The sequence below is a fragment of the Globicephala melas genome, chromosome 8 (assembly GCF_963455315.2).
Source record: "Globicephala melas chromosome 8, mGloMel1.2, whole genome shotgun sequence".
Lineage (NCBI taxonomy): Eukaryota > Metazoa > Chordata > Mammalia > Artiodactyla > Delphinidae > Globicephala > Globicephala melas.
The window spans coordinates 106439364-106458551 of record NC_083321.1 but is presented as its reverse complement, the minus strand read 5'-3'; the positions used below and the strand labels follow the sequence as shown (position 1 = coordinate 106458551).

At 47.0% G+C, this 19188-nt stretch overlaps 1 protein-coding gene and 1 non-coding gene across 4 annotated transcripts in view; both read left to right on the top strand.

The window, feature by feature from the left end:
- The window catches only part of LOC115844512 (opioid-binding protein/cell adhesion molecule), a 1086269-nt gene that overhangs the window by 365912 nt on the left and 701169 nt on the right, over window positions 1–19188 (top strand). The gene's annotated exons all lie outside the window — the stretch shown is intronic.
- LOC115844892 (U5 spliceosomal RNA) lies at window positions 15071–15186 on the top strand. The gene has a single exon (XR_004036249.1). It is a non-coding gene; the product is annotated as a U5 spliceosomal RNA (small nuclear RNA).

Genomic DNA, 19188 nt, shown 5'->3' with positions numbered 1-19188 from the left:
TGTAGTTGTTGTTGTTGTTACTGATTCAATTTCATTACTGGTAATTGGTCTGTTCATATATTCTATTCTTCCTGGCTCAATTTTGGGAGATTGTACATTTCTAGGGATTTGTCCATTTCTTCTAGGTTTTCCATTTTATTGGCGTGTTGTTGTTCACAGTAATGTCTTGTGATCCTTTGTATTTCTCTGTTGTCAGTTGTAACTTCTTTTTTAATTTCTAATTTTATTGATTTGGCTTCTCTTTTTTTCTTGATGAGCCTGCCTAAAGGTTTATCAATTTTATTTATCTTTTCAAATAACCAGATCTTAATTTCATTGATTTTTAAAATTTTTTTCTCTATTTTATTTATTTTTGCTCTGATATTTATGATTTCTTCCTTTCTACTAATATTGGGTTTTGTTTGTTCTTCTTTTGCTAGTTCCATTAGGTGTAAGGTAGATCGTTTATTTGAGATTTTTCTTGTTTCCTGAGGTGAAATTTCATCAACAAAAACTTCCCTCTTAGAACTGCTTTTGATGCATCCCATTGATTTTGGATCATTGTGGTTTTGTTTTCACTTGTCTCTAGGTTACCTCTTTGATTCTTTCCAGTGATCTTTCGGTTATTTAGTAGCTTATTGTCTAGCCTCCACGTGTTTGTGTTTTTTGCAGTGATTTTTCTTGTAGTCAATGTCTAGTCTTGTTGTATTTTGGTCGGAAAAAAAAAATGCTTGATATTATTTCAGTTTTCTTAAATTTATCCAGGCTTGTTTTGTGACCTAGCATGTTATCTATCCTGGAGAATGTTCCAGGTGCACTTGAAAAGAATGTGTGTTCTGCTGCTTTCAGATGGAATGCTCTGTAACTATCTAGTAAGTTCATCTGTTCTAATGTGCCATTTAAGGCCAGTGTTTCCTTATTGATTTTCTTCCTGGATGATCTGTTGATTGATGTAAATGGCGTGTTAAAGACCCTTAGTATTACTATGTCACTGTCAGTTTCTACCTTTCTGTTTCTTAATATTTGCTTTATGTATTCAGATATACCTACGTTGGGTGCATATATATATTTACAATTGTTACATCTTCCTCTTGGTTTGATCCCTTGATTATTATGTATGTACTTTTTCTCTCTTGTAACAGTCTGTTTTAAAGTCTATTTTGTCTTATATAAGTATTGCTACCCTAGCTTTCTTTTGCTTTTCATTTGCATGGGATACCTTTTTCCATCACCTCACTTTCAGTCTGTGTGTGTCTTTAGATCGGAAGTGAGTCTCTTGTAGGCAGGATATATACAGGTCTTGGTTTTGTATCTATTCAGCCACTATAGAGTGGCTTTTGATTGGAGCATTTTGTCCATTTATTTTTAAAGTAATTTTGATATGTATGTAATTATTGCCATTTAAAAAAAATTTAAGCTTGTTTTTGTAGTTATTTTCGTTCCTTTTTCTTCAAATCAATTCCTTCTGATTTGATGACTATCTTGTATTACGTTTGGATTCCTTTTTCTTTTTTGTATGTGTATCTATTATAGATTTTTGGTTTGTGGTTACCATGTGGTCTCGATGTAGCAATCTTCATATGTACGTGATTATTTTAAGTTGCTGATCTCTTAATTTTAAACTGCATTTTAACAACCCTGCATTTCTACTCTCCTCCCCTCACGATTACTGTTTTGACATCATATTTTGCCCCTATTTGTTTTGTGTATCCCTTAACTGCTTATTCTGGATGTAGCTGATTTTGCTACTTTTATCTTTTAACCTTCCTACTAGCTTTGTACATGATTGACTTATTACCTTTACTGTATATTTGCCTTTACCAATGAGCTTTTTCCTTTCATAATTTTCATGTTTCTAGTTTGACCTCTTCTTTTTCACTTAGAGAAGTCCCTTTAACATTTCCTGTAAAGCTGATTTGATAATGCTGAACTCTTTTAGCTTTGTCTTGTCTGTAAAACTTTAGAACTCTACAACAAACCTGAATGAGAAACTTTCCAGGTAGTGTATTCTTGGCTGTAGGTTTTTCCCTTTCATCACTTTAAATATATTGTTCCAATCCCTTCTGGCCTGCAGAATTTCTGCTGAAAAGTCTGCTGGCAGCCTTACACACCCTTGTATGTATCTCGTTGTTTTTCCCTTACTGCTTTAAATATTCTCTCTTTAGCTTTAATTTTTGCCATTTTAATTACAGTGTGCCTTAGTATGTTCCTCTCTGGGTTGATCCTATTTAGGACTCTGTGCTTCCTGGCCTTGGATGGCTGTTTCCTTTCCCAGGTTACAGAAATTTTCAGCTATTTATTCTTCAAATATGAGTTTTGCCCCTTTCTCTCTCTCTTTTCCTTCTGGGACCGCTATAATATGAATGCTAGTATGCTTGCTGTTGTCTCAAAGTCTTTTATGCTGCCCTCCTTTCTTTTTATTCTTTTCTTTTCTTCTGTTCGGCTTCAGTGATTTTCGCGACTCTGTCTTTAAGCTTGCTGATCCGCTCCTCTGTATCATTTAGTCTACGGTTGAGTTCTTCTGGTGCACTTTGCATTTTAGTTATTGTATTCCTCATCTCTGCTTGTTCTTTATATCTTCTATCTCTTTATTAAAAACTTCTAACTTCTCACTCTGTTCATCTGTTCTTCTGAGTTCTCTGATCATCTTTATGATCATTGTCTTGAAATCTTTCTTGAGTAGATTGCCTGTCTCCACTTCACTTAGTTCTGGGTTATATCTTGTTCCTTCATTTGGAATATGTTCATCTGTTGCCTCATTTTGCCTAACTTGCTGGGGGTTTTTGTTTGTTTTGTTTTGTTTTTTTTATGTATCTGGTATCTGATAGGTTGGTTACATTTCCTGACCATGGAGAAGTGGCCTTTTTTTCGGAGATGTCCTATGTGTCCCAGCAGTGCACTCCCCTCTTGTCACCAGGGCTATATGGTCTAGGGCAGGGGTCTCTAACCCCCAGGCCGTGGGCCGGTACCGGTCCACAGCCTGTTAGGAACTGGGCCGCACAGCAGGAGATGAGCAGCGGGGGAGTGAGCGAAGCTGCATCTGCCGCTCCCCATCTCTCCCCATTGCTTGCATTGCCACCTAAACTACTGCTCATGCTACCACCTGAACCATCCCCCCCATCGCTTGCATTATGCCCAAACCAGCCCCACTGCCGGTCCATGGAGAAATGGCCTCCCATGAAACCGGTCCCTGGTGCCAGAAACCCCTAGACCACTGCTCTAGGGGCTCCCCTTATGCGGGCTGTTTGGGTCTTTCTGTTGTGATGGGCTGACTATGTGGGTGGTCTGGTAGGTGTGGCTGGTACTTGTTCTGGTTAGTCGCCAGGTCCTGCCTTGTACTGAGGCTGCGGCTACTGCTTGGTGGGACTGGGTCACAAGGTGGTTGGCTGCAGAACCCATGGGGGCCCTGGGGCTAGTTCTGACTTACTGGTGGGTGGAGTCAGTGTCCAGGAGACCTGTTGGCTGAAGCCAGCCCCTGGGTCTATTGCTAGTTTACTGGTTAGCAGAGCTGGGTCCTGGGACCTGGCTGCAGGCCCTGGTGTTCCTGGATCTAGTGCCTGTGCAGTGGTGTTTGGGGCAGGGTCCTGGGCCCTCTGGTGGGCAGGGCTGTGTCCAGGGGAAGCTATGGGCTCAGAGTATCTTAAGGCAGCCTGTCTGCTGGTGGGTGGGGCTGTGTCCACGCTCAGTTAGCTGCTTGGCCTGATGCGTGCCAGCACTGGCAGCTACAGGCTGTTGGATGGAGATGGGGCTGGGTCCGGGGCTAATAACCGAGAGGGAGGATTCCACAATGACACTCGCCAGCACCAGTGTCCATGTGGTAGGAGGAGCTCCCATAAATGGCTGCTGTCAGTGCCTGTGTCCCAGGGGAGCTGCAGTGGCCTCCTGCCTCTCTGGGAGCCTCTCCAAGATCAGCGTTGGGTCTGACCCAGGCTCCTTTCAAATTACTGCTTCTGCCCTGGGTCCCGGAGCACGTGGGATTTTGTGTGTGCCCTTTAAGAGTGGGGTCTCTATTTCCCACTGCCCTCTGGGTCTCTGCTGCCCTTCAAAGCCAAACATTCTGGGGCCTCATCTTCCCTGAGCCGGACCCCTGGGCTGGGGAGCCCGATGTGGGGCTCCGACCCTATATTCCTTGGGCAGAAGCTTTGCAGTTGTGATTATTCTCCTGTTTATGGCTCACCCACCCGGGGTTATGGGGCTTGACTACAGCACCGCTCTGCCCCCCTACCCATCTCATTTTGTTGTGGTCCCTTCTTTATATCTTTAGTTGTAGATGATCTTTTCTGGTAGGTTCTGGTCTTCTTCATCAGTGGTTCTGCAAATAGTTGTAACTTTGGGGTGCCTGTGAGAGGAGGTGAGCTTAGGGTCTTCCTACTTCGCCGTCTTCCTCACAGCCCCTCCCGTGCACTTTAACTCCTCTCTAGATTATTTACAGTACCCAGTACAGTGTAAACACCTTGTAAATAGTTTCCGCAGCAGGGTAAATTCGAGTTTTGCTCCCTGGAACTTTCTGGAGTTCGGGGGAAATATATTACCTCCGTTGTTGGTGGAATCTGTGTAACAAAACCTCTGTACTGTACTTGTGAAAACCCAGGTGAGCACCAGGAATTCGGTTAAACAAGACTCCTCATGCGGGGAGCCTTTTGCTCCAGGCTGTGGCCACCACGCTGGACATCAGGGCTTCTGGCTGAACAGTAGGGCCTCCCTGAGCTCACCGTAACCTGGCCCTTGTGGTCTGAGCAGGCAGACCCTCATGCAGAGCCTCAGTAGCACAGCATTGGGATGGCAAATCCCTGTCCTCCAGCAGCTGGAGGACGGACACCCATGTCAGAAGCCTCTGCCAGCTTTGCTGAGAGTCAGACTGCATGGCTGCAGCGGGCCTGCTGGACTGGACTCACTACATTCCGAGTGCTCCGGCTGCCACCAAACCACAAATAGGTTTTGCTCCGAGTATGTTCCCCCTTAATTTTTAAATGTAAATGTATTTCAAGGGAAATTAAATCCATGGGTTTTTAGTTCATTTATCCTTAAATCATTAAAATGCTGTTTAAGAACATTACAAGACCAAAAGACAACCCTCAGAATGGGAGAAAATATTTGCAAATGAAGCAACTGACAAAGGATTAATCTCCAAAATTTACAAGCAGCTCATGCAGCTCAATAACAAAAAAACAAACAACCCTATCCAAAAATGGGCAGAAGACCTAAACAGACATTTCTCCAAAGAAGATATACAGATTGCCAACAAACACATGAAAGAATGCCCAACATGGGCTTCCCTGGTGGCGCAGTGGTTGAGAGTCTGCCTGCCGATGCAGGGCACATGGGTTCGTGTCCTGGTCCGGGAAGATCCCACATGCCGTGGAACAGTTAGGCTCATGAGCCATGGCCGCTGAGCCTGTACATCCGGAGCCTGTGCTCTGCAACGGGAGAGGCCACGACAGTGAGAGGCCCGCGTACTGCAAAAAAAAAAAAAAGAAAAGAATGCTCAATATCATTAATCATTAGAGAAATGCAAATCAAAACTACAATGAGATATTATCTCACACTGGTCAGAATGGCCATCATCAAAAAATCTAGAAACAATAAATTCTGGAGAGGGTGTGGAGAAAAGGGAACACTGTTGGTGGGAATGTAAATTGATACAGCCACTATGGAGAACAGTATGGAGGTTCCTTAAAAAACTAAAAATAGAATTACCATATGACCCAGCAATCCCACTACTGGTCATATACCCTGAGAAAACCATAATTCAAAGAGTCATGGACCACAATGTTCATTGCAGCTCTATTTACAATAGCCAGGAGATGGAAACAACCTAAGTGTCCATCATCGGATGAATGGATAAAGAAGATGTGGCACATATATGCAATGGAATATTACTCAGCCATAAAAAGAAATGAAATTGAGCTATTTGTAATGAGGTGGATGGACCTAGAGTCTGTCATACAGAGTGAAGTAAGTCAGAAAGAGAAAACAAGTACCATATGCTGACACATATATATGGGATCTAAGAAAAATAAAGAAAAGGTCATGAATCTAGGGGTAAGGTGGGAATAAAGACACGGACCTACTAGAGCATGGACTTGAGGATATGGGGAGGGGGAAGGGTAAGCTGGGACAAAGTGAGAGAGTAGCATGGACATATATACACTACCAAACGTAAAATAGATAGCTAGTGGGAAGCAGCCGCATAGCACAGGGAGATCAGCTCTGTGCTTTGTGACCACCTAGAGGGGTGGGATAGGGAGGGTGGGAGGGAGGGAGATGCAAGAGGGAAGAGATATGGGAACATGTATATGTATAACTGATTCACTTTGTTATAAAGCAGAAACTAACACACCATTGTAAAGCAATTATACTCCAATAAAGATGTTAAAAAAAAAAAAAAAAGAACACTAGGCATCCAAGGAGCTTTGCAAGCCAGTTCTCATAAGCATTTGAAAGACTCTTTTCTCTGCTTAGCAACAGTTTCATCTGCAGCAAATGGATGCCTGCACATGGGGTTCCGTAGGATGTGAGTCTGCCTTGGAATTCTGAATCAACATTTTATGTAAGGGTAGGGACCCTAAAGCCAGTGAAATATACACGCCTCTCAGTACAGGGGGATATAAACATAATTGTACTCCTTCTACCAACTGGGAGTCAAGGAAAGGGTCTTGTATTTACCCCTGAAATCTTGAGCCACTGAATGTCCCTCACCCCTGTAGCACTGCAAGGGAGCAATTGTCCCCTTATTCAAATGAAGCTTAGAGAAATGGGTCCTGTCACCCTAGATCTCAGCTGGTGGCCCTGAGTCAACCATTTCACCTGTGAGGTTCTTTCTCATTCTGCCCATCTTGGACGTTTTCCTTGGATGAGAGCTCCAGCTGGCTTTTTAAAGCACTTACAAATAATGGAACTTTACCAAATAATGGATTCAATATTTATTCATTCATTCGGGGAATATTTGTCACAGGCCTCGGTTCCAGACACTAAGTGAATACTTAGCATAATCTGCAAGATAGGCATTAAGATTTTTGTTCCAGAAATGGGGAAGGGGCATGGGGCTTGGGAAGACAGGCAGGTTTAGTTACTTGTCTAACCTGGAAAGCCCCTGTCACTGTGCCAGTGCCTCCAGGCAAGGGGCTGCCTGTATTACCGCACTGCAGCCGCTGATTTGGGTGACTTCTTTTTAGTAGCAACTTGGCTAACACAGGGCATGTTTGCTCATGGGTTAGCTGCTTGAAGCCCTGCCCTTTACGGAACCAGCACAATGGCTGCTGTGTTGAGTAGAGATGTTGGTATAAAACATGCAATCATAGAAGGGGGGAAACCTTATTCGGTTCACTAACAGAAGAGAATTTATCCATATCCCACAGACATTAAGTTGAAAGCCATACGATAGTTTTTGTGTTTTTTTTTTTTTTTTTTTTTTTTGCGGTACACGGGCCTCTCACTGCTGTGGCCTCTCCCGTTGCGGAGCACAGGCTCCGGACGCGCAGGCTCAGCGGCCATGGCTCACGGGCCCAGCCGCTTCGCAACATGCGGGATCTTCCCGGACCGGGGCACGAACCCACGTCCCCTGAATCGGCAGGCGGACTCTCAACCACTGTGCGACCAGGGAAGCCCCATATGATAGGTTTTTAATGCAAGTCTGGCTGAAATGCCTGTGGTAGCAAAAGCAGAATGAAATTTGGGATCGGGCATGGTGCCTACTCATTTGAACTGGAGCTGTTACTTTTCTGCTAATATAAGTATAACAGAGTTAAAGGATTCAGGGGCACTTCCCTGGACCACTGAGGAGGAAAATCGGGTGGGAAATGAAATCCCATCTTTCCTTCCACACCTGTGCGGAAATGTTTGGAGAAGGAGGAGCCACTAGAGGGCGCAGTCCGGGCAGCCAGAGAGATGGAGGGAAGGGACCCTGCGCTGAGATCCACCGGAAGAAGCTCATCCTCCAGATACAGTGCGATGATCGTCTGTAACCTGCAAACAAACTGTTACTCCTTAATCACGCCGGCCTTGTTAACATTCCCTGACGTGCCCTGAGCGCTGATAGGATGAACCTTTTGCTTCCTTCGTGGGACTGAAGGGAGAGAATTTTCATTCCTGAGCACTGGGTCACATTCCGTCAGCAGGTGCTCTGGGATCAGTAGCTTTCAGGCTTATTGCATTTTCTATCTACCCAAATTTTACCCTATAGTGGTCACATTATGGGCTTAACCTTGGCCTTAACAGTGGTTCCAGAATGTCCTATAAACTGGTCTTCCAGGAACATGTGCTGAGTACCTTCTGACATTTGTACCGTGTTGTAAAAGGAGACCCCAAATTAAGGATAGCCTGGCTTTTGGCCAGGGTGCTCTAAAGTAACAAGAATAGCGAGACACATAAAAGAAACACGCGAAGAAGTAGCGTACAGATAAATACAATGAGTATTACTGCGTGGGTATTGTCTCACACTTTGGAGAGCAGTTTTCAAAGAGTTATCACGGACGTAGCTCACGTTATCAGTTTATCTTCCTCACAACCTCGGGATTTGGGAGGGCCTTTATCAACATGCCTATTTCCTGAAACTGTAAACAGAGGCTCAAGGTGGTACAGCCGAGATCACAAGGCTAGTTATTAACAGGGTCGGGACTCAAACTCGGCTTTCTTTTTTTCAGTCGAAAACGCTTTCACGACTGGGAGATGCTTCTTGGTTTTTAGTATACGTATCAGTGAAACAGATTAATTCCTGATTTTACACAAAGAAACAAGGGCATGTGCATTAAGCAAATTAAGTCCCTGGCAGAACAGAGAAGGTAGCCAGCCTCTGGGATATCTTCTCAGCTGACCCGACCACTGACCCTTTCCTTATCCCCTTTGGGCTGTAGCTGTAAAGGTTCCGCATGTGGATACTGTCAGAACTAGAGTGGCAGCTATCATTTACCATCGGATCGGGCTTCGTATAGCTGGTGTGAGGATTCCTACATAAGCCAGCAGTGGCACAATCCCCAGACCCATGGCCTCTCTGGCTGCTGAATTTCCGTTAGGCTCGTGCACCTGGGCCAGGCGGTGCCCAGGGCAGCCCCCAGGTCTGCACAGCCGGTCAGCCTGCATCACCCAGGGGCCAGGCGGTGCCCAGGGCAGGCCCCAGGTCTGCACAGCTGGTCAACCTGTGTCAGCCAGAGCTCTACACGTTCCCTGCGCTCTCTTCCTGTGCTTCAACCGACTTCTCCAGACCTCTTCCAGGAATGAATGCGGTCTCTGCTTCTCGTGGCCTCAGCACATCCTGCCAAGATCAAGATGGGGCTAAGTCCTGGCGAGGCTTGAAGGGTCCTAGACCAAGTCTGGGAGGGTCCATGGCGACACAGCACCAGGTCAGGAAAACGTAGAGCTGGGAATCGGGGGAGAAGGTCAGGAGGAAATGCATAAGATGGACCATCCGTCAGGCTGGTGGGCCTCGGGGACCGGGAGCGGACAGACACAATGAGAGGAGGCAGCCTTGTGCTAATGGGCGGCGATCTGTGCATTCTTGGGGCAGGAAGTGGGGCCGGACATGAGTGCCTGGTTTACAGTAAGTGCTTGGTTATTATGTATTGTTTCTTCTCCTCCTACCAAGGGCACCAAGGCTGGGGAGTGTCTGCTCCCCTTGGGCCGACCCCCTCAGCTCCTTTTCCCAGATTGGCTGGGCAGGATCAGTTCCGTTTATCATAAATCCAGAGATCTGGGGACAAGACATGAGGTGTGGCTGCACATTTCATTGTAGAGGTTCCTAGAAGGTCTTTGGTGAGGGTACTTTTGAATTCCTGAAGAAAATAAAACATAATAGAACACATCCTCCCTCCTGTTGGGTTTGTTTCATAAAGATAAAATGCAGCAAACCCATGTCCTCCAGCCTTCACTCGGCCAAGATGGGCTTATGATAGCGGTTCTTTCTCCATAGTTTGTGGCCCCTGCCTTTGACTCTCTATCCCCAAGACCAGGCTGAAACCACAGGGTACCACGAGGAAGGCCAGGTAGCAAGTGTTTCACAGAAACAAAAACCCTCTGATGATAACCCGGCTGGCGTGGTGCACTGTGGCTGGAATGGTCATGGTGGGGACACCGTCTTGAGCTCGTTTTGTGACTGGACTGGAGGACGGTGCCTTTGTGAGAGATCCCACAACAGTGGGGCCGTTTCTTACCCCCAAAGTGACAAAGCACTGACTAGCATTGGAGGAGATTGCAGCTGTGTTTGCAGACATTCGCCTGCCTTCTCTGTGGGAGGATGGATTGTTGCTTCCCTGTAGAACTTGCTTTAGCCAAGGTCAGGGGCAGGGCAGGTCAAGGGCAGAAACAATGGTGTCAATTCCAAGGAGAAATTTTAATTCACCAGACCTTTCCTGTCCCTGGAATGGGAGACAGGCACTAGACCAACAAGGGGCTGCCTCTTGGTGCAGAGGAAGTGCCAAGTGTGCTCAAGGGTTGGGGTCATCTGTTATTGCAGCTTCACTTCTCCCATCCTGACTGCCTTGAACCCCAGAGATCTCCGACCACAGGAGCCAGCAACGTGCAGAGCGCTTGCCGGAACATAGAGAATGGGCCAGTTGTGTTTTCCAGTGACTGGATGGGTGAAGATTGTTAAAAATATCCCCCGTGGCCTCGGTCTTACCCGCGATCAGGCAGATACCTTAATTCGCCTTCGGTCAGCTGGGGAGTGTTTTCAGAAGACAGGAGGCAAAGGCCAGCAGGACTTGCTGGGTCACTTCAGGACCTAGGCGATAAGGCCACTATTTTTAACAAGTCTGTGATGAGTGGCACGTGGCAGTCGGTGTGTCACATGGGTGGCATCGTTTCCTGGTGCAAATCAGGTGGGCAGCCTTCCTGGCTCTCACAGGCCCTGGGAGAGACCTGCTGTCCAGATGGAGTGAGCGGCACGCCTGCCGGTGCTGGGTTCTTTGGGACTTTCCTCCCTTTTTAATTAGGGACTTTCACACCTCTTGGAGCTTGCTTTCAGAAATGAATCTGAGACACTTAGGAATATGGTATTTGTATTCCTGACACCTTCCTTATCATTATCATTTGCTGATGAGGTTTGGTTTTGGTTTCGGTTTTCTCATCTAAGCCTCTCATTTATATTTTGTTCTGAAACACAAACATCTTTGGGTACCAGGGAAGGCCCTCATTTCAAGAGAAATTGAAACATGAGAAGAGACTTGTCCCACCTTTTCAAACTAAGCATGCAGGACACAAGACTCTGATACTCCAGGCCCTGTTGGCAAATTCCAAACCAGACCCAGCATCCTGCCCCTGCTTGGAAGGGCTGGTCTCCACCTTTATCTTTCTCCCGAGTTCCAAATGTACACTTAAGACAAAGCAGAAGTGTTTGTTTCTCCTCTCCTCTATGATTTTTCAGTTTCCTGGGCTCTGCAGTTCCTGCTGGCCCTCACTGGAGACCTGATTACGGATCCTGGATGTGCAGCCTCCTGCAGGACCAGTGCCCGTGGGGCTGGCAGTATGAGTTGGCTTTGGACATATGTTTTTCTCTTTTCTCAGTTTCTTGGATCAGTGCAGAGGAGGCACACCGGGTCTCAGGTTTTTAGAAAATAAAATTAAATTAGCGAGCTAGGTGGACACACCAAAATTGCAATTTAGGTCCCGTTTTCCTTGGGTTGTTCAGACAGATTGGTGCAATCTGAGTTTGCAGTTTGATCCAGAAGGGGAGTTGATTACTGGCTCTGAAATGAGCTTCCTTCACCCCCTGCGTGAGTTGGTTGAGACGCTGCATCTAGCAGCAGCCAGGAAAGGCCTGCTAACCAGGGAGGGAGGAGAGATGGGGGAGGCGGGAAGAGGGGCCTCGAGAAAAGGCGGGAAGGTCGGGAGTTGCTAAGGGCTGCCCTGCCAGGCCTGCTGCTGGTCTACCAGGTGATAAAAGTCAGCTCCATGAGGCAGGTCTGGAGATGAACAGGGAGCCCAAAGTGGATATAAAACATCCTCCCTTTGCTTAGAAGTGGACAGCTGACGCTTCTCCAGGAGCCTGTGGAAGGGCTGGGCCGGCGACAGTCCCCTGGTCCCCATGGCCTGTGAGATGCTTCCTGCACACCCGATAAGGCAGAAGTTTCTTCTGCAGCTTTTCCTCCATAAGGTTGTGTGCCAGTTCTCCACAGTGATGACAGGCTGCCGGTGGTGTCTGCGGCATGCCGCGCACGCCCCGGCTTTCTTATCCTTCAGCAAGAGCTATTTTGCTCATCAGCTTCAGTACGAGGGAAGAATTGCCGGCTCCTGTGAAGATCTTGCCATTGGGTGACCTGATAAGCAGAATGCAAATGTGCACGTGTAGCTGGAGACCGGCATCTGAAACCTCCACACGGCTGTGGGAGTGCATTTGCTAAGTGGTTTCACAGACAGAGATGCAGGGGTGAAGAGGGAACAGGCTAGAGGTGAGAGCTGCTGAAGGGGATGGAGAGACATGGAGTTTCCCGATTTCTTGGTCTGGGCTCCAGGGTGACATAAATTGCTTGACGTCTGGGTCAGATCTTTTGGGCAAAATATTCATAACAACAACAACAAAAAACTCATTCTAGTTTTGGTTTTGTTTTGTGTATGTGTGTCTTTTAAATTAGATATTAGATTTTTTTTTCCTTTGGGAATTAAAATAACCATTTACCCAAGGAATATTATTTGGAAGACATCTTTTAAAATAAACATTGGATTTCTTCATAATTCTTTATAGGTAGTTTTGTGGTACACTACTACATATTGTTTTCATTTTGTAAACAGTTCAGCAAACTTTTTATTAGCTCCTGTGATGTGGCAGACATGCTACTAAGGGATACAGAAACAGGGGTCTTGTTCCCAAGAACCTCTCAGCCTAGTGGGACAGTCAGATGAGCAGACGGGGGTGTCTGAATGCACATGGCAAGTGCTGTCCTAGAGCTAGTTTCTGGGAATTATAGGGACGTGGAGAAGGAGAACCAAAGGAGCTATCCCTTCCCGCAGGCAGTGATGGGAGAGCTGGTCTGTGCAGGCTGGAAAGGGGGCTCCTGGAAGAATATATGCCTTCAGGTTGCTGCCAGGATCTTGAGATGGCTAGAGCGAAGGGTCCAGGTAAGACGGGGAGCAAAGAGACGAGGATGGACATTAGTTGGGATATTATAAATGTGGAGTCCTGTCTACCATGCTAAGGAATTAGGATTTTATCCTCAAAAACAAAGGGAGACAGAAAAATATTTAAGCAGCAGAGTGAAATGATCAGATGTGCATTTTGTAAAGATGCTTTGATAGCCAAGAAAATGGACTGGCAAGAGATGAATACTGGTGGCACAGTGTGTTAGTAGCCATTCTGATAAATTAAATAAGAAATGATGAGAGGGGACGTCCCTGGCAGTCCAGTGGTTAAGACTCCGTGCTACTGCTGCAGGGGGTGCAGGTTGGATCCCTGGTCAGGGAACTAAGATCCCACATGCTGCATGGTGCAGCTGAATTTAAGGAAAAAAAGAAAAGAAAAGAAAAGAAAAAAGAAATGATGAGGGCCTGACCTTAAGACCATGGGATCATAGAAAAGGGAGGTTTGAGAGAATCTCAACAAGTAGAAAGGTCAGGATCTGTTAATACCTGAGACTTGGGAGATGGGAGGGAGGGAGATGTAGGCAGAGGTGGTCCCCAGGATTATGGTTCTAGAAGCTGGGTGGATGAAGTGCCATGCTCAAAATGGGGACTGGGGTAAGAGGAACTAGCTGAGAGCAGGCTCTGGGGGAAGATGTAGGTTTAAATTTGGATCTGCGGTGATGTCTAGTAGGCAGCTGAATAAATCTGAGTTCAGAGAAGACCTCCGGCCCAGATATAGATGTATAGATTATATATAGTAGACTGGTCCATGCAGTTGGTGACAAGGGTGTGGAGCAGGTAATGAACAGTGATGTGTGAAGTGAGCAGAGTTGAGGGTAGGGCAGGGCGTGTTGGGGAACACACACACACACACACACACACACACACACACACACACACACACACACACACACACACACACACACACACACACACACACACACACACACACACACACAACTGTACAAGTCCAGGGAGATGAAAGGAAGGACGTGGCCAAAGAACTGGGAGACATTTTAGGAGATGGTTTCATGGAAACCAAAGTAGGAAAGGGTTTCAAGGACAGAGGGGTCAAAATGATCACTAAGAAGAAGACAGGTCGTAAAAATTTATCTTTTAAACTTTACAAACCAGAGCTCCTTGAAGGTTAGTGTTGTGTAGGAATGGAATCTGGACGGCAGTGGGATGGAGTGAAGGGTGAGGGAGGGAAGAAAAGATAGCACTGAATGTAGAAACTGAGAAATGTCTCTGTCCAGGGAAGGAGGAAGGTGATGCATTTGAGATGATAAAACAAAGGAAAACACACAAGGAGGCAGAGCCTGGCTCTCAGCCTCTTGGTCTTTACTCAAAGTAAAAATTTCCTCATTCTCATCCAATCCTCTACTCTGTCTTTAAGAGGGCTTCCCAGTAGTAAAAGAGGCAAATTTCTCCTCAAGGGCACATTCACAACAGGCCTTTTTTAAATAGAAACGCTTAGCAATCTATGCTAAGCAAATAGTGGGATAAACAGAGTAAGATCTGATCTCATCTTGTATCAATCTTCTGGAAAGACCCAAGAAACGGTGCTGGTGCAAAGCTCTCTGAGATGAGAAAATCACGATTCAAGGCAATGCAATGCCTGTGTCGTCTACTCCCAGAAACCTAGGTTCTTTCTTTTGCAAAGTTTAGCATTTTACTATCCTTCTGGCTCTTCTTCCTTCCTCAGACTTCCCTTCTCTTCCTTCTTGTCTGTCCATCGCCCATCTCTCAAACTGGATTCGTCCTCAGTTCTCCATTGTGAATTCTTCATTCTGCTCCGTACATTTTCAATAGTACTTTTTTTCTCTGACGTGTTGGAGTAGCTTCCCTGACAAATGTTTTTTCTCTTTAATTTTCAGGCAGCCTTTTAAGATCTTTTCATGCTGATAATTAAAAACAACAGTAGGTGAAAGACACCTTTTCCCCAATGGATGAAATTTCCCAAATATTTGGACATGAAAAATTAAATCTAAATTCTATGTGGGAGAATAGTCATAATTGCATAATCTGTTATAAAAATAAAAGTATACTCTGGTTTCTCTTCAGATCGTATAAATCTTTCGCTATTTACTAAAGATTTCCGTGGAGAGGAAAAATTCTGAGTCTTTACCCAATTTTTTGAGGCCTTACTCTTGTGAGGCAAAAAAAAAAAAAAAATTAAAAGTTCCCAGTGACATGAGGAAGCAGAGAAGGGCTAAAACCACTAAAACACACAATTTTATAAAATTTAGAGAAAAAATTCATGATTAGGAGACATTTATCAGATCACTTATTTTGTCACATTTTTTGGCAGATCAACCTGCACATGGCAACATCTTTAGACAAATAAAAATGAACTACATGGGGCACGAACACACTTGTGAAGATGGTGACAATGACACCCATCTCCCTTCTGGTCTCAGTCTGCTCAGCCTCTTCTCCCATGGAGAAGGAACCTGTCGGATGGGGACCTGAAATGTTGCTAGCGTGGAGCACGGACCTTGGATCCGAGCTCTCTGGATGAGATGCTTCTAGGCATCCTCTCTGCAGGGCCCTAATCAACCCCCTGCCTCTTAAGACCCCCTCCTTCTCCCCCAGGGTCCTCCAACCAAAGAGTAGGCACTTCATCTTCTCTGTGAATGCAGGAGAGTGTCAGCTGGTGCGAACGTGTCTCCTGGGCTTACTTGTATGTATGTGCTCTTCTTAAAGGGACTCTAACTTCAGAATCTAGATGGAACCAGGGGTGTGATATTGGACATCCCTGGGGCAGTCACCTCACTGTACCAGCAGGGAGAAACCAGTGTTCTCCCCTTTGGCTTCCTGCTTCTAACCTGGGCAATAAGGAGAGGAAAAGATGAAGGCTTAAGAAGAAAGGTACCTGGGGTACAGCCTAGAGATGCTTCCATCAGGCATCTGCCTCCCGCTGTTAGACCAACGCTGGGGGGAAAAGAACTGAGTCAGGTGGTTTTGGATCCTTCAGTGGATGGTCTAGCAGAGGGCCAGCTTCCCAGGAAGAAAGAGACCCACACGTGGGCAGGCCTGGGTGTTGAGAGCTTTCGAGAAAACCCCCAGGAAGCGATGCCGCGGGTGGTTTGGAATGTGATCTACGCACCGAGGGGCGTTGGCTGTGGAAAGGCTCTGCGCCCTGGGAGCCCCCAGCCCTCGCTTCAGTGTAATTGCAAAACGCCAGGTAATAGCTGAGCCTGCCATTTGGGCAGCTGCGTCCTCTCTCCCCCTGAGGGGTTGGCTCCCCTGCAGAGAAGTCTTCTGCCATAAGCCCTCCCTGCAGCTCACGCTGGAGCTCAGAGCCATGGCCTTTCCCTGCCCCTCTTCAGAAAGTGGCTCCTGGCTGTGGGCTGGCTGGCTCTCCCACGGCCCAGAAGCTGCAGGAGTTCTCCGTGCTTTTCTCCAAGCTGCAGCAGGAAGTGGGAGACTTGATGCCTTCCCGATTCAGCTGCCAACACGGAACCTCCCCCCGAGCTGCCCGCATCACCCTCTCGCTGCCCTTTCAGGGTCCGACTGCAGGGCCTGCCAAGAAAGGTCACCCCGTGATGCCACAGCTCTCGGCATCCTGCTTCCCCGCCAACGGCTGCTAAGGTTTTCAGGCTGTGAAATGAATATTTCATTACCTTAGGAAGGGGAAAAAGATTAAATTAGTAAAATGATGATAAAAAAAGGATAACCTGACTTCAACCCTTTTATTATGCTTCCCAACTAGACAGCAAATTGCGTTCTGGGGCTTCTGCTTAGATGGCTGTAAAGAATCTCACTTTTGCTTTCAAATTAACCTGTCAAATCATATATTTATAAAGGAATGAAGGGAAGAAAATGAGGGGCCTAGGTAGTCCTACGCATCAATTAGAGGGAAATTAATTACAATTTACCTGCGTTAGCGCATTCACACCCTCAGATTACTGAAGGGATGTCTCTGTAACAGGAAGGGAGTCAAAACAGACCACTCGGTGGGGGATGGAGAGGGAGGGGTACCCTGGGTCCGCAGTTGGGGGGAAGGGGGGGCTGCTGGCAATGTAAAAGATGCTGGCAAGTAGATGTCCTGTATGTTGATGCAGAAGCGTCTAATGATGACATATTTTGATGAAGCAACTTCTGAAAGGACCTCCATGCTCTGCAGTAATGAAGTGGGCATTCGCGTGCAATAATACTGCAAAGCTGCAGATAAGGATAGAGCCTCTGGCTGTCAACAAGAATCACAGAACAAAAGGCAAACACGCGTTTCCTCTTCCTGTGTGGCGCTGATAGGAAAGGATCACAGCAGAGGAGGTGAGGAAGGGATCGGAAGGGGAGTCTGAGCCCCCTTTTAAGTAGCTCCTCAAATGTGCAGAATGGCATCGGATTCTGAAGAAAGTTCGGGAAAGTCACGTAGCACAGGACTCCTGAACACAGAGGTAGAAACAACGCGTGGGAAAAAAGTCTTAAGTATAAGTATAACTTAGCAGGTTATACTTTCAATCTTTGTCTCTGTTTCTCGTAACTGCGAACAAGGATGCCGTTTTGCTTCATGCAAGAATTCCTGAGGCCCTCTGGAAGGTCAAGAGTAGATGCAATCTGTTCCCTGGGGACCTCACAGCTGCTTCTAGTCCTGGTGGGAAAGGAGAGGTTTCAATGGCTCTGTGGTCTTTCTTCACCCCTGGGAAGCTCAGCTGAGATGTGTGCTGAGATCCAGAGAACTCCAGACCAGAGCTCCCTGCTTGGTCTCCCAGCTCTTCTCTCTGGACGTCCTGGCACCTCCTGTGATGGAGCAGACGCAGGGGCACGAGGGGCGTCTGCACCGCCTGCTGGGTGAGGGGCTGAAGACTGGGTTTGGATGGTTGGCAGACCCTTGAGCGCTTGAAGACTCAGTTTCCTCATCTGAAAACTTAGGTTAATTGAAACTGCAGTGTTCTCCCCCCATTCTTCTTTTAAAGATCACAGTGTATGTGTGAAAGCTCTTGGTAAACTCTGAAGAGCCGTACCGATTCAGGGTGTACAGATGTGCTGCTGCAGGCTGCTCTCCCTTTAAAAGGTGTGCTTTTCTTTTTCAAGCCAATACATCCTTCCTCCCTCCTCCCGTCTCCCATCTTCCTGCACTCCAGCAGCTGAATGCAAAAACAACTTAGCCAATCATGTGGGAGTCTCTGAGGCCCATTAGATCTTTGTTTTCCTCTTTAAAAAATTGTTTTCTCTCCCCTCTGGGGTTGATGAATTATTGATGTCTTTGAAATAGTTTCAGAAGCCACTGTCTGCGAGACATTTCCCTGGTAGGGGACCGTGTGGCTTCCCGATGGCATGCCCCGTTGTTCTCCGCAGCCGCTGGCCCAGCTCTGCCCCCATCTGGCACAAATGCTTCCAATGGAAGCGCCCATTTCACTTCCATGACTAGGACCCTGGGGTCCATTGGAGGCTCCTGTGGCCCTGCAAGAACTGGGGAGGGGGGCAGGGAGAGAGCCAGGTGCCCAGACATCACATGGCTTCACGTTTTAAAGAGGGCGCTTTAAACCGTCGCCACACACATCAAGTGACAGAGCTTACAGAGCTTAACGAGCAAGAAATTTAAAAAGCACAGCTATGGGTTCAAGTAACTGAAGCCCTGGTGTTTACTGACGCGGCAGCTGACGGCACAGGCTCTGCAGTCCCGGGCTTAAACCCCGCCACTTAGTATCTGTGTCAACGTGGGCAGGTTTCACAACCTCCGTGAGTCTGGGCTTCCTCCCCTGTAAACTGAAGCTGATGATAGAGCATCTCGGGGTTGTTGGAGGGTCAGGAGACATCCACACAGAGGGTTAGCACAGCGCCGGGCAGACGGCGAGGGTCCAGTCAGCTTTAGCGGGTGTCATTACTGCCCTTGTGCCTCCAACGTGAAGTTGATAGATCTGTGAAGCTATTTCCTCATTTGTGAAGCGGGGGCGGGTGAGGAGGGTGAAAATGTCCGTTTCCCGAGGCCACCTTGACGGTCTGGTGAGATGACCAAGGAGGCTGCTCCCCTGGGGCCCGGACTGAGGCGAGAGCAGGGTGAGCAGGTGGGCAGCCTCAGTCCTTCCTGGAGGTGCGGGCTGCAGGGCCACGTGCTGGCATCCCTCTGTGGGCAGGGACAGGTTCTCTTAGCAGATGGGCTCTGGGTGGTCCCCTTCCCCGTGCTGAGTGGAAGCGCCTCGGTCCCTTTAAGCA